We start from the raw sequence: 14,011 nt of genomic DNA on the forward strand, positions 1-14,011 counted from the left end.
GGTGCTATACATAGGTTAGCTCAGTTGTACTAACGATTACCACTCATATAGCTACTTGTTCCTAGACTGTTACTTACAAGGTGGTTCAGAAAGTGCCTTATCAAAGGAGTATGAGATTCGTTCTCAGGGCACAAAATGGCATTATGCTCCAAACCGGGTTCAGGTTTTTCACCATTACAAGATGGAAAGAAGAGAGGTTAGGCACAAATTTATTTCCAGGAATGGGCGTTACACATACTTTTGCTAAGCTGTAGGAATGATTGCCACTCATATACAAACTTGTTCATGGACTTCTACTTAGAAGCCTGCATCAGAAATTTCCTTCTCAAAGGAATGTGAGATTAATTCTCAGGTCCAGAAATGGCATTGTTTTCCAAATTCTGTTCCTGGGTGAGCAAAGTAATCCTTACAACATGGGAGGAAGAGAGATTATGCACAAAGTTGTTTCAGGGATTAGGTGTTATACACCTTTTAACTCCGCTTTAATAATGATTGTCACTCATTTACAAACGTTTTCCTGCATATCTACATATAGGCTGGGATTAGAAAGTGCCTTCTCATAAGAAAGTGAGATACCTTCTCAGGGTCCGAATGCCAGTATGTTCCAAAACATTTAGGTTGGTGATGCTTACGAGCTGGAAGGAAGAGAGGTTGGGCACCAAGTTATTTTCAAGAATAGGTGATATGTATTTCATCTCTGCTGTAGTAATGATTGCCACCCACTCATATTCAAACTTGCTCCTAGACATTTACTTACAAGCCAGGATCAGAAATTGCCTTCTCAAAGAAATGTGAGATTCGTTCTCCATGGCCGAATTGGCATTATTTACCAAACCTCGTTTTGGGTTGTGATCCTTACGTGATTGAAGGAAGCGAGATAAGGCACAAAGTTATTTCCGGGAATGGGTGTTACACAAAATAAATCTCACCTCTACTAATGATTGAAACTCATATAGCAACGTTTTCCTAGACATCTACTTAGAGCCTTCTCAAGGGAATGTGAGTTTTGTTGTCCAGGTGCAAAATGACAGTAGGTTCGAAATCTGGTTTAGGTTTGTGATCTTTATGAGATGGAAGGAAGAGCGATTAGGCACAAAATTTCTTCCAGGAATGGGTGTTATGTGAAGTTCACCTCAACTGTAGTAATGATTGCCAATCATATACAAACTTGTTCCTAGACATCTACGTAAAAACCAGGAACAGAACATTCCTTCTGAAAGCACAGTGAGACTCCTTCTTAAGGACTGAAATGGCATTATGGTCCAAATCAGGTTTAGGTTTGTGATCCTTACGAGATGGAAAGAAGAGAGACTAGGCACAAAGTGATTTCCAGGAATGGGTGTTATACCAAGTTTGTCAGCTGTAGTAATGACAGTCACGTCTATACAAACTTGTTCCTAGATATCTACTTAGAAGCTGGTATCAGAGAGTGTGTTCTCAAAAGAATGTGAGATTCCTTCTAAAGGCCTGAGAGGGCACTATATTCCAAACCTGGTTGACAAATGTGGTCCTTACGAGCCGGAATGAAGAGAGTTTGGGCATGAAGCTATTTCCAGGAATGGCTGTTAGTCACAGTTTAGCTCAGCTGTAGTAATGATTGCCAAACAAAACCTGTTCCTACACTTCTACTTAGAAGCCGGGATAACAACGTTCCTTCTGAAAGGAATATGAGGTTCCCTCTCTTTTTTCTTTGTGAGGAAGATCAGCCCTGAGCTAACGTCCATGCCAATCCTCCTCTATTTGCTGAGGAAGACTGGCCCAGACCTAACATCCGTCCCAATCTTCCTCCACTTTATGTGGGATGCCACCACAGCATGGCCTGACAAACTATGTGTCGGTGTGTGCCCGGTATCTGAACGCGGGCCACCAGCAACAGAGGGTGCACACTTAACCACTACACCATGGGGCTGGACTCTATGAGGTTCCTTCTCAAGGCCCAAAATACCATGATGTTCCAACATGGTTGAGCAAGCTGATCCTGATGAGATAAAGGAAGAGAGATTAGGCACAAAGTGATTTCCAGGAATGGCTGTTATACATACGTTAGCTCCTGTCGTCGTGATTGCCACTCATATGCAAACTTGTTCACAGAACAAGTTCCCTACATACAGGTCGGGAACACAAAGGGCCTTCGCAAAGGAATGTGACTTTCCTTCTCAGGGCCCAAAATTGCAATATGTCCCAAACCTGGCTTAGGTTTGTGATCCTTATTGGATGGAAGGAAGAGAGATTGGGCACAATGACATTTTCATGAATGAGTTTTCTACATAGATTAACTCAGGTGTAGTAATGATTGCCACTCATATACAAACTTGTTCCTAGACATCTACATAACCCCAGGATCAGAAAGCAACTTCTCAAAGGAATGTGACATTCCTTCTGAGGGTCTGAAACAGCAATATGTTCCAAACTTAGTCGAGGAAGGTGGTATTTACGAGCTGGAAGTAAGAGAGATTGAGCATGAAGTTTTTTTCCAGGAATTGATGTTATTCATAGAATAGCTCAGTTGTACTAACGATTGCCACTTATATAGAATCTTGTTCTTGGGCATATACTTAGAAGCAGTGATCATAAAGTGCCTTCTTAAAGGAATATGAGATTCCTTCTCAAGGCCGGAAATGGCAATATGTTCCAAACGTGGTTGAGGAAGGTGGGCCTTATGATCTGGAAGGAAGAGAGACCGGCACAAAGTTATTTTCAGGAATAGGGGTTATTCATAGTTCAGCTCAGTTGTAGTAATGATTCCACTCATATACAAACTTGTTTCTAGGGATCTACTTAGAAGCTGGGATCAGAAAGTTCCTTCTCAAGGTAACGTGAGATTCATTCTCAAGGCCTGACATGGTATTACATTCAAAACCTTGCTTAGGAATGTAATCCTTTAGAGCTGGAAGGAAGAGAGATAGGGTAGGAAGTTATTTTGAGGAATGGTTCTTATACATAGTTTAGCTCAGCTGTAGTAATGATTGCCACTCATTTAGAAACTCGTTACTATACATTTACTTACAAGCCGGGATCAGAAAGTGCTTTCTCAAAGGAGTGTGAGATTTGTTCTCAAGGGCCTGAAATGGCATTATGTTCCAAACCTGATTTAGGTTTGTGATCCTTACGAGATGGAAGGAAGAGAGAAGCACAGCTCTATTAGTGATTGCCAATCACATACAAACTTGATCCTAGACGTCTACGTGCAGGCTGTGATCAGAAACTGCTGTCTCAAAGGAATGTGAGATTTCTTCTCAAGGTCTGAAATGGCAATATGTTCCCAACTTGCTTGAGGAAGGTCTTCATTATGAGCTGGAAGGAAGATAGATTGGGCATGAAGTTATTTTCAGGATTGGGTGTTACTCAAAGAATAGTTCAGTTGTAGTAACGATTGCCACTTATATAGAATCTTGTCCTGGACAGCTACTTAGAAGCAGGGATCAGAAAGTACCTTCAAAGTAGTGTGAGATTCATTCTCAAGGCCTGAAATGGCACGATGCATGAAACTTGGTTTATATTTGTGATCCTTATGAGATTGAAGGAGGACAGATGAGGCAAAAAGTATTACCTGGAACGGTTGTTATAGACAGTTGAGCTCAGGTCTAGTAACGATTAACACTCATATACATACTTATTCCTAGACTTCAACATTCTGGACAGGATCAGAATGTGCCTTCTCAAAGGAATATGAGATTCCATCTCAAGGAGTGACATGGCAATATGTTCCAAACCTGGTTTAGCTTTGTGATCCTTATGAGTTGGAAGGAAGAGAGATGAGGCACAAAGTTATTTTCAGGAATGGGTATTATACACAGCTTAGCTCAGCTGTAGTAACGCTTGCCACTCATATACAAACTTGTTCCTAGACATCTACTTCCACTCTGGGATCAGAAAGTGCCTTCTCAAAGGAATGCGAGAATCCTTCTCAGGGCCCAACAAGGCAATATGGTCCAAAACTGGTTTAGTTTAGTGACGCTTAGTGCTAGAAGGAAGAGAGTTTTTACATGAAGCTATTTCGTGGAATGGGTATTATAAATCATTTTACTCAGTTGTAGTACTGATTGATGCTCCAATATAAACTTGTTCTTAGACATCTACTTACAAGAAGTTATCAGTAAGTGTCTTCACAGAGGAATGTGAGATTTGCTCTCAACGACCAAAATAGCATTATGTTCTAAACCTGGTTTAAGAAGGTGATTCTCACTAGCTGAAAGGAAGAGCGAGTGAGCACAAAGATACTTCCAGGGATGGGTATTTTATACAGATGAGCTCAGCTGTAGTGATGATTGCCACTCATCTACAAAGTCGTTTCTAGACATTTGCTAACAAGCCTGGGTCAGAAAGTGCCCTCTCAAAGGAATATGAGATTCAATCTCAAGGCCTGAAACTGTATTCTGTTATATACCTGTTTTAGGTTTCTGATCTTTATGAGATGGAAGGAAGAGATAGTGGGCATGAAGTTATTTCCAACAATGGGTGTTATACATAGTTCAGCTAAGTTCCAGTAATCATTGAAATTCAATTACTAACTCGTTCCTAGAGCTCTACTGAGAACCCGGGATCAGAAATTGCCTTCTCAAAGGAATGTGATATTCCTTCTCAAGGCCTGAAATGGCAATATGTCCCCAACCTGGTTAAGGAAGCTGGACCTCATTTGCTGGAAGGAAGAGAAACAGGGCACGAAGTTATTTCCTTAGTTGTTACTGGCAAAAGTGCCTGAGCAGTGGTATTTTGTCTTTCCATTGAGAAGGCAGCCTCAGTGCAGGCAACGAACCAAAAGGAAGAAAAGGCACTTTCCATTATGATCCTCAAAAACTAAACGGAAATGTTTTTCTCCACAGAGTATGTTCATTAGATGGATACAATAGATATTCTCTCCCAGCTGCAGTGGAAAGTTTAAAAGCTCTCAGGGGTAGATGCTCCTTAAACGTACTTGCAAGCAGAGTTAAGCAAGAACTTGCTGGCATTACATGGGAGAGAATTCTCTTTTATTTTTGGGAGGAAGATCAGCCCTGAGGTAACATCCGATGCTGATCCTCCTCTTTTTTGCTGAGGAAGATTGGCCCTGAGCTAACATCTGTGCCCATCTTCCTCTACTTTATATGGGACGCCACCACAGCATGTCCTGGCAAGCAGTGCGTTGGTGCGTGCCCAGGGTTGGGAAACTGAAAACCCCAGGCCACCAAAGTGGAGCATGCACACGAAACCGTTTGCGCCACCAGGCAGGCCCCAGGGAGAAAATTCTTAAGTAAAAGTCATTAACAGCAATGTTGGGAGAGGCAATTTTCAGGATAGTCCTCTACAGATGCAAGCAAGAATTTTGCTCCAGACTGGCCTTTCCTTTTACAGATGCTATAGATACTATCTCCCAAGTGTACTGAAATTTTAAAACCTCTCATATGAAGATGTTACTTACACTTATTGGGTACCTGTGTTAAACAAAAATGTTCGTCATGATATGCTAGTGAGACCCTGAATGTAGTTTGAACTGCAGTGTATTCAAATTCTCAAGATGATCCTAAACAGCTACAAGGAGGAGTTTCTCTGAAGAGTCAACTGTCATCGAATGGATGGTAAGGATAATCTGCACCACCTGTAGTGATAGCTCTCCTAGTAAGATGATCCTGAAAACTACTGGCAAACTTGGTTGCTTAGTGGTGTTTTGTCATTCCATTGGGAAGACAGCCTCAGTGCGGGCAATGAACGGCAAAGAGGAAAAGTCACTGAACCACATCGTCCAAAAATCTACAAGGAAGAGTTTTTCTGCACAGGGTACGTTCATGTACTGGATGTTATGGATATTGTGTCCCAGCTGCGGTGGAAAGTTTAAAAGCTCTCAGAGGCAGATCCTGCGGAAAGCTATTTGCAATCTGAGTTCAGCAAGGTCTTTCTTTCATTAAATAGGGAGAGAATTACTAAGTGAATGTTGTTAACTGCAAGGATGCAAAGGAAATTTTCAGGATAGTCCTATACTGATATTAGCAAGAAATTTTCTCTACAATGATCTTTCATTTTATAGATGTTATAGATACTCCCATCTGTACTGAAATTTTAAAACCTCTCATATGAAGGTATTCCTAACAGATATTTGCAACCTGCGTTAAACAATAGTGTTGATAATAATATGCTAGTGAGACCCTGAAGGTAGGCTGAACTACAATGTTTTTAATGTCACTCATGAATATGATTCTAAACAGCGACACGTAAAGATATTCTTCACACGGTACTTTCGTTGAATGGATGTGATAGAGTTTCTTCCCCGGTTGTGGTGACAATTTTAACATCTCATAGGAATGTGCTCCTAGCAGCAACTGGCAAAATAGGTTTACAGTGGTGTTTTGTCTTTACGTTGTGGAGGAGACCTGAGTGCAGGCAGTAACTGCAGAGATGAAAAGGCACTTTGTAAGATGATCTTAAAAAGCTAAAAGGACGTATGTTCCTCCACAGAGTGTACTTACATGTAATGTTTGGTATAGATATTCTGTCTCAGCTGCAGTGGAAAGTTTAAAAGCTCGCAGAGGCAGATCTGCTGAAAGCTACTTGCCATCTGAGTTCAGCAAGATCTTTCTTGCCTTACCTGGGAGCGAATTCCTAAGTGCAGGTCGTTAACTGCAATGGTGGAAAAGGCAATTTTCAAGATACTCCTATACAGATACAACCAAGAGATTTTCTCCACACTGAACTCTCATTTCATGGATGTTATAGATACTCTCTCCAGCTGTACTGAAAATTTAAAAACTCTCATATGAAGATGTTACTAACAGATATTGGCAACCTGTGTTAAGCAATAGTGTTCATCATGATATGCTAATGATACCCTAAATGCAGGCTGAACTGCAATGCCTTTAAAGTCATTCATGAACATAATCCTAAGCAGGTACAAGAAGAGGTTTTCTTCACGGTATACTTTCATTGAATGGATTTGGTAAAGCTTCTTTCCGAGGTGTGTTGAAATGTTGAAACTCTCAAAGGAAGGTGTTCCTAACAGCTACTGGCAGAGTAGGTTTAGCAGTAGTGTTTTCTCTTTAAATCAGGGAGGCAACGTGAGTGCAGGCAATGAAATGCAAAGATGAAAATGCAATTGACAATATGATCTGAAGAAGCTAAAAGCAAGTGTTTTCCTCCACATGGTACTTACATGGAATGGATATTATAGATAAGTTCTCCCAGCTGCAGTGAAAATTTTAAAAGCTCTCAGAAGATCATTCTTAAAGGACCCTGCAAGCTGAGTTCAACAAACGCTTTCTTGCTTTACTTTGGAGAGAGATCTGAGTGAAGGCCATGAAATGCAATGAGGGAAAAGGCAATTTGCATGATGAACGTACACAGTTACACGAACGAGATTTTCACCAAACTTGTCTTTCATATTATGGATGTTATAGATACTCTCTCGCAGCACTATTGAAATTTAAAACCCCTAAGATGAAGATGTTGCTTTCAAATATTGGCCACCTGTCTTAAGCAATATAATTCATCATGAGATGCTAGTGGGACCCTGACTAGAGTTTGAACTGCAGTCTATTAATAGTCTCTTCTCAAGATGACCCTTAACAGCCACAAGCTGGAGTTTCTCTGAAGCGTCAACTTTCTTTGAGTTGATCATGACAATAACCTGCACCACCTGTAGTGATCGTTCGAAAGCTCTCCTAAGAAGATGCTCTGATGGCTACTGGCAAAGGTCATTGAGCAGCAGTGTTTTGTATTTCCATTGGGAAGGGAGGTTCAGTGCAGGCAATGAACAACAAAGAGGAAAAGGCACTTTACAATATGATCCTAAAAAGCTAAAAGGACGAATTTTTCTCCACAGGGTACATTCCTGAAATGGATGTTATAGATATTCGCTCCCCACTGCAGTGAAAAGTTTAAAAGCTCTGAGAGGGAGAGCCTCCTTAAAGATACTTCCAAGCTGAGTTCAGCAAACATTTTTTACCTGACTTGGGAGAAAGAGCACGGATGAAGGTTATTTACTGCAACGTTGGAAAAGGCAATTTTCAGAATAGTCCTATACAGATACACGCAAAAGATTTTCTCTACACCTGAATTTCAATTGATGGATGTTATAGATACCCTTTGCCAGCTGTACTGACATTTGAAAACCACTCATATGAAGATGTTACATGTAGATATTGGCCAACTGTGATAAGCAATAGTGTTTATCATGATACGTTACTGAGAACCTGAAGGCAGACTGAACTGCAGTGTAGTCAAAGTCTCTTCTCAAGATGATCCCAAACAGCTGCAAGCAGAGTTTCTCTGAAGAGTCCACTTTCGTTGAATGTAGGGTAATGATAATCTGCACCACATGTAGTGATAGTTTGAAAGCTCTCCTAGGATTGTTTCAAAGAGTTACTGGTAAACTTCGTTGAGCAGTGGTATTTTGTCTTTCCTGTGGGAAGGAAGCCTCAGTGCAGGACATGAACTACAAAGAGGAAAAGGCACTTTACTATGTGATCCAAAAAACTAAAAGGAAGACTTTTCCACCACACAGTATGTTCCTGGAATGGATGTTATAGATATTCTCTCCCAGCTGCAATGGAAAGTTTAAAAGCTCTCAGAGGAAGGTGCTCCTTAAAGATACTTGCAAGCAAGTTCAGTAAGAACTTTCTGGCATTACAAGGAGAGAACTCCTATGTGTAGGTCGTTAACAGCAATGATGTAAAATGCAATTTTCAGGATAATCCTATACAGATATAAACAAGAGATTGTCTCCAAAGTGAAATTTCATTTTATGGATGTTACATATACTGTCTCCCAGCCGTACTGAAATTTTAAAACCTCTCCAATGAGGATGTTACTAACAGATATTCGTCACCTGTGTTAAGCAATAGTGTTCGTCATGACATGCTAGTGAGACCCTGAACGCAGATTGAACTGCAGTGTATTTGAAGTCACTTATGAAGATGACCCTAAACAATTATAAGCAGAAGTTATCTCCACGGTGTACTTTCATTAAATGGATGTGATAGAGCTTTTTTCTGAGCTGTGGTGAAAAGTGTAAACTCTCATGGGAAGGTGTTCCTAATCGCTACTGGCAGTGTAGGTTTAACAGTGGTGTTTTTTCTTTACATCGGGGAGGAAGCCTGAGGGCAGGGAATGAAATTCAAAGATGAGAATGCAATTGACAATATGATCCAAAGAAGCCAAAAGCAAGTGTTTTCCTCCACAGAGTACTTACATGGAATGGATGTAATGAATAGGTTCTCCTAGCTGCAGTGAAAAGTTTACAAGCTCTCAGAGGAAGATCGTCCTTAAAGATTCCTGCAAGGCGAGTTAAGAAACACTTTCTTGCATTACATGGGATAGAGAGCCTGAGCGAAGGTCGTTAACTGCAGTGATCTAAAGGCAATATGCAGGCTGATCCCATAAAGAGAAAAGCCACAGATTTTCTCCATATTTCACTTTCGTTTTATGGATGTTATAGATAACCTCTCCCAGCTGTGCTGAAATTTTAAAACATCTCAGATGAAGATGTTACTTACAGATGTAGGCCACATGTGTTAAGCTATAATGTTTGTCATGATATGTTCATGAGAGCCTGAAAGTGGATTGAACTGTAGTGTATTAAATATCTCTTCTCAAGATGATCCTGAACAGCTACTATAAGGAGTTTCTCTGAAGATTCAACTTGAATGGAATAGATGTTAAATATAATCAGCAAAACCTGTAGCAATACTTTGAAATCTCTCATACGAAGATGTTCCTTACAGCTACTGGCAAAATTGGTTGAGCAGTGTTGTTTTGTCTCTATATAGTGAAGGAAACATTATTGCAGGCAATGAACAGCAAAGAGGAAAAGGCAATTTACCATATGATCCTAATACCTAAAAGGAAGAGTTTTTCTGAACAGAGTATGTTCACGGAATGGATGTTGGAGATATTCTCTCCCAGATGCAGTGAAATGTTTAATAGATCTCAGAGGAAAATCCTCTTCAGAGATACTTGCATGCTGAGTTCAGCAAACATTTTCTTGCATGTCTTGGGTGAGAGAGCCTGAGTGAAGGTCGTTAACTGCAAAGAGGGAAAAGGCAATTTGCAAGAAGATTCTATATAGATGCAAGGATGAGATTTTTCTCCACATTTGACTTTCATTTTATGGATGTTATAGATACTCTCCTCTAGGTGCAGTGAAACTGAAAAACCTCTCATATGAAGATGTAACCTATGATATTGACCACCTGTGTTAATCAATAGTGTTCATCATAATATGCTACTCAGACCCCGAAAGCAGATTGAACTGCAGTAATTAAAAGACTCTTCTCAAGATGATCCTAAACACCTACAAGCAGGAGTTGCTCTGAACAGTCAACTTTTATTGAATGGATGGTAATGATCATCTGCACCACCTGTAGTGATAGTTGGAAAGCTGTCATAGCACATTGTTCCTACAGCTACTTTCAAACTTGTTTGAGCAGTGGTGAGTTGTCTTTCGGTTGGGAAGAGAGCCTCAGTGCAGGCAATGAGCGACAAAGAGGAAAAGGCACTTTAACATATCCTAAAATGCTAACTTTAAGAGTTGCTCACCACAGAGTAGGTTCATGGAATGGATGTTAGAGTAATACTCGCCCCACTGCAGTGGAAAGTTTAAAAGCTCTCAGAGGCAGATCCTCCTGTAAAGTACTTGGAAGCAGAGGTCAGCAAGAACTTTCTTGCTTTACATGGGGAAGAATTCCTGATTGAAGGTAGTTAACTGCAATGTTGATAAAGGCAATTATCAGGATAGTCGTATACAGATAGAAGCAAGAAATTTTATACATACTGGACTTTCGTTTTATGGATGTTATAGATACACTCTCCCAGTGTTACTGAAATTTTAAATCCTCTCATATGAAGATGTTACTATCAGATACTGGCAAACTGTGATAAGCAATAGTGGTCATCATGATATGCAGTGAGACCCTGAATACAGATTGAACTGCAGTGTAAAGCCACTTAAGAACATGGTCATAAACGCTTACAAAAGGAGGTTTTCTTCATGGTGTACTTTCATTGAATGGATGTGATACAGCTTCTTTCCGAGCTGTGGTGAAAATTGGAAACTCCCCTAGGAAGTTGTTCCCAACAGCCACTTGCAATGTAGGTTTAGCATGGGTGTTTTCCTTTATATCAGGTAGGAAACCTGAGTGCATGCAATCAAGTGCAAAGATAAAAGGCACTTTACAATATGATCCTAAAAAGCTAAAAGGAAGTGTTTTCCTCCACAGAGAACTTACATGGAATGGATGTTACAGATATTCTCTTGCAGCTGCAGTACAAGTTTACAAGCTCTCAAAGGAGGATCCTGCTTAAAGCTCCCTACCAGCTGAGTTCAGCAAGTAGTTTCTTGCCTTACATAGGAGAGAGAGCCTGAATGACGGTTGTTAACTACAATGATGGAAAAGGCAATTTGCAGGAGGATCCTATAGACATATCAGCCAGAGATTTTCTGCACACTTGACTTTCATTTTATGAATGTTGCAGATACTCTCTCCCAGCTGTAGTGATAAGTTTAAAAGCCCTCCAAGGAAGGGCTAACTTACAGCTACAGGGCTGTTGGGTTCAGAACGGGTGTTCTTTCATTATATTTGAGGGAAAGCCTGAGTGCAGGCCATGAAGATCAATGATTGAAAAGTTCACTCATCAAGATGATCCTCAACAACTAAAATGAGTTTTTTTCCACCGTGTATGTTATTTCAATGGATGTTATAGATACTTTCTCCCAGCAGTAGTGAAAAGGATCAAATCTCTCATGGGAAGATCTTACTAACAGCTAATGGCAACCTTTGCTCAGTAAGAACATTCTCTCCTATAATGTGAGAGAGAGCCTGAGTAAATGTCGTGAGCTGCAATGTTTGAAAAAGTACTTTTCAGTGCAGATGCTAAACAGGTACAAGCAAGGGTTTTTCTCCACACTGTGCTTTTCATATATGCATATTAGAGATATTCTCTTCCTTGTGTAGTGAAAAATTTAGGCCCTCTCATAGGAAGATGCTCCCTAACAGCTACTGGTCAACCAAGCTCAACAAGCACATTCTTTTGTTCCATGTAAGAGAAAGCCCGAATGAAAGAAGTAAATTGCAACCTTTGAAAAGGGACTTTTCAAGACGATCATAAACAGATAAAAAAAGGAGTTTTTCTTCACACTGTACTTTCATTGAATGGATGTTACAGATATGCTGTACCAGTTGTAGTGAAAAGTATAAACGGTCTCGTTAGAGTATGTTCCCTACAGCTATTGGCAAGCTGAATTCAGCAGAAGTGCTCTTTCAATACATTGGATAGAAACCTGAGTGTAGACTATTAACAGGTTATGTGTGATATCAGTCATGTGTCTTTTGTGAGATTGCTCATTTATGTGTGTAATCACACCCATTGTTATCAGTTACATCACATCAATAGTGTGACATCACTCCCACTGCTATCTGTGAGATCAGTGACATGTAAATTGTGACATCACTCCCATTGTGTGCATGTGATATCACACCCTATGTTATGTGATGTGACACACTTGTTTATGGGTGACATCACAGCATTGCGTGTCACATCCCATCAATTGTGAGTGACATCAACCTTAATTGTCATACGATATCAAACCACTATTATGTGTGGTGTCACTCCCAGTATTATGTATGACATCACACCACTTGATTGTGACATCATTCTGATAGTGTGTTTGACATCATGCCAACAGTGTGTGACATCGCTCACATTTTGTGTGTGACATCATTCCAATCGTTATGTGTGACATCACACCCATTTTGGGACATCACACACTTTGAGCAGGATAAAACTAGGTTAGCCTGTCACATCTCTCAAATTGTGTGATATCACTCCTGTTGTGTGAGGGCAGTCATATTGTTAACTTTGATATGACATCCACAGTTTTGTATGAAATCACTCCCAGGTTTCTGTGAAGTATCTCACATTTTACTCTGATTTATATCCCTATTGTGTGTTTTATGTAACTCTCATTGTTATGTATGAATTCACACTCATTTTCCTTAGAGATACCACTCCAAATGTCCATGACATCACCAGGTTGGTGTGTACTTTCACACACTTTTTGTGTCTGACGTCACTCAATGTCTGTCTGACATCACACCAATGGTGTATGTGTGATAGTGCTCACATTTGTGTGTGAAAACACACCCATTGATATGTCTGACACCATTCACATTTTTGTGACATAATTCACATTTTTATGTATGACATCACACCTATTGTGTGTGTGAAAACATTCACATATGTTAACATCACACCAATTGTGTGTGACATCACTTGAATTTACCATAAGAAATGGCTATTGTTAAGTGTCATGTCACTCCCAATATTTTGTGTGATGTCACATTAATTCTCGAGGACGTCACTCTATTAGTGTGACATCACTCGCATGGTGTTTCTGTGACTTCACTCATATATTTTGGGTGACATCTTTCTGTTATGTGTGATATCACACCTGTTGTGTTGCATGACATCAGACCAATAGTGTGACATCACTCCCACATATGTGTGACGTCAGTCACATGTCCTTTGTGGTATTACTCACATGTTTATGTGTGACCTCAGTCTCATTATGTGTGACATCACATCAATAGTGTGACATCACACCCGCTATGTGTGACATCAGTGACATGTCCCTAGTGACATAATTCACATTTTAAAGGGTGACATCACTCTCATTGTGTGCATGTGATATCACTCCCACTATTTTGCGTGACGTGACCACATGCTTCTTGGTGACATCAAATCAATTGTTTGGGTGTGACAACACCCTCATTGTGTGTCACACCACAACATTTGTGTGTGACATCAACCTTAATTCCCGTATGATATACCAACCATTATTATGTGTGGTGTCACTCCCAGTATTATGTATGACATCACACCAATTGAGTGTGGCATCACTCTGATAGTGTTTGACATCCTTCCAATGGAGTGTGACGTGGTTCACATTTTGTGTCTGACATTACTCCAATCGTTGTATGGGACATCACACCCATTTTGGGACATCACAAAACATGAGTGTGCTAACAATAAGATAGACGGTCACATC

The sequence above is a fragment of the Diceros bicornis genome, chromosome 31 (genome assembly GCF_020826845.1).
Source record: "Diceros bicornis minor isolate mBicDic1 chromosome 31, mDicBic1.mat.cur, whole genome shotgun sequence".
Taxonomy (NCBI): Eukaryota; Metazoa; Chordata; class Mammalia; order Perissodactyla; family Rhinocerotidae; genus Diceros; species Diceros bicornis.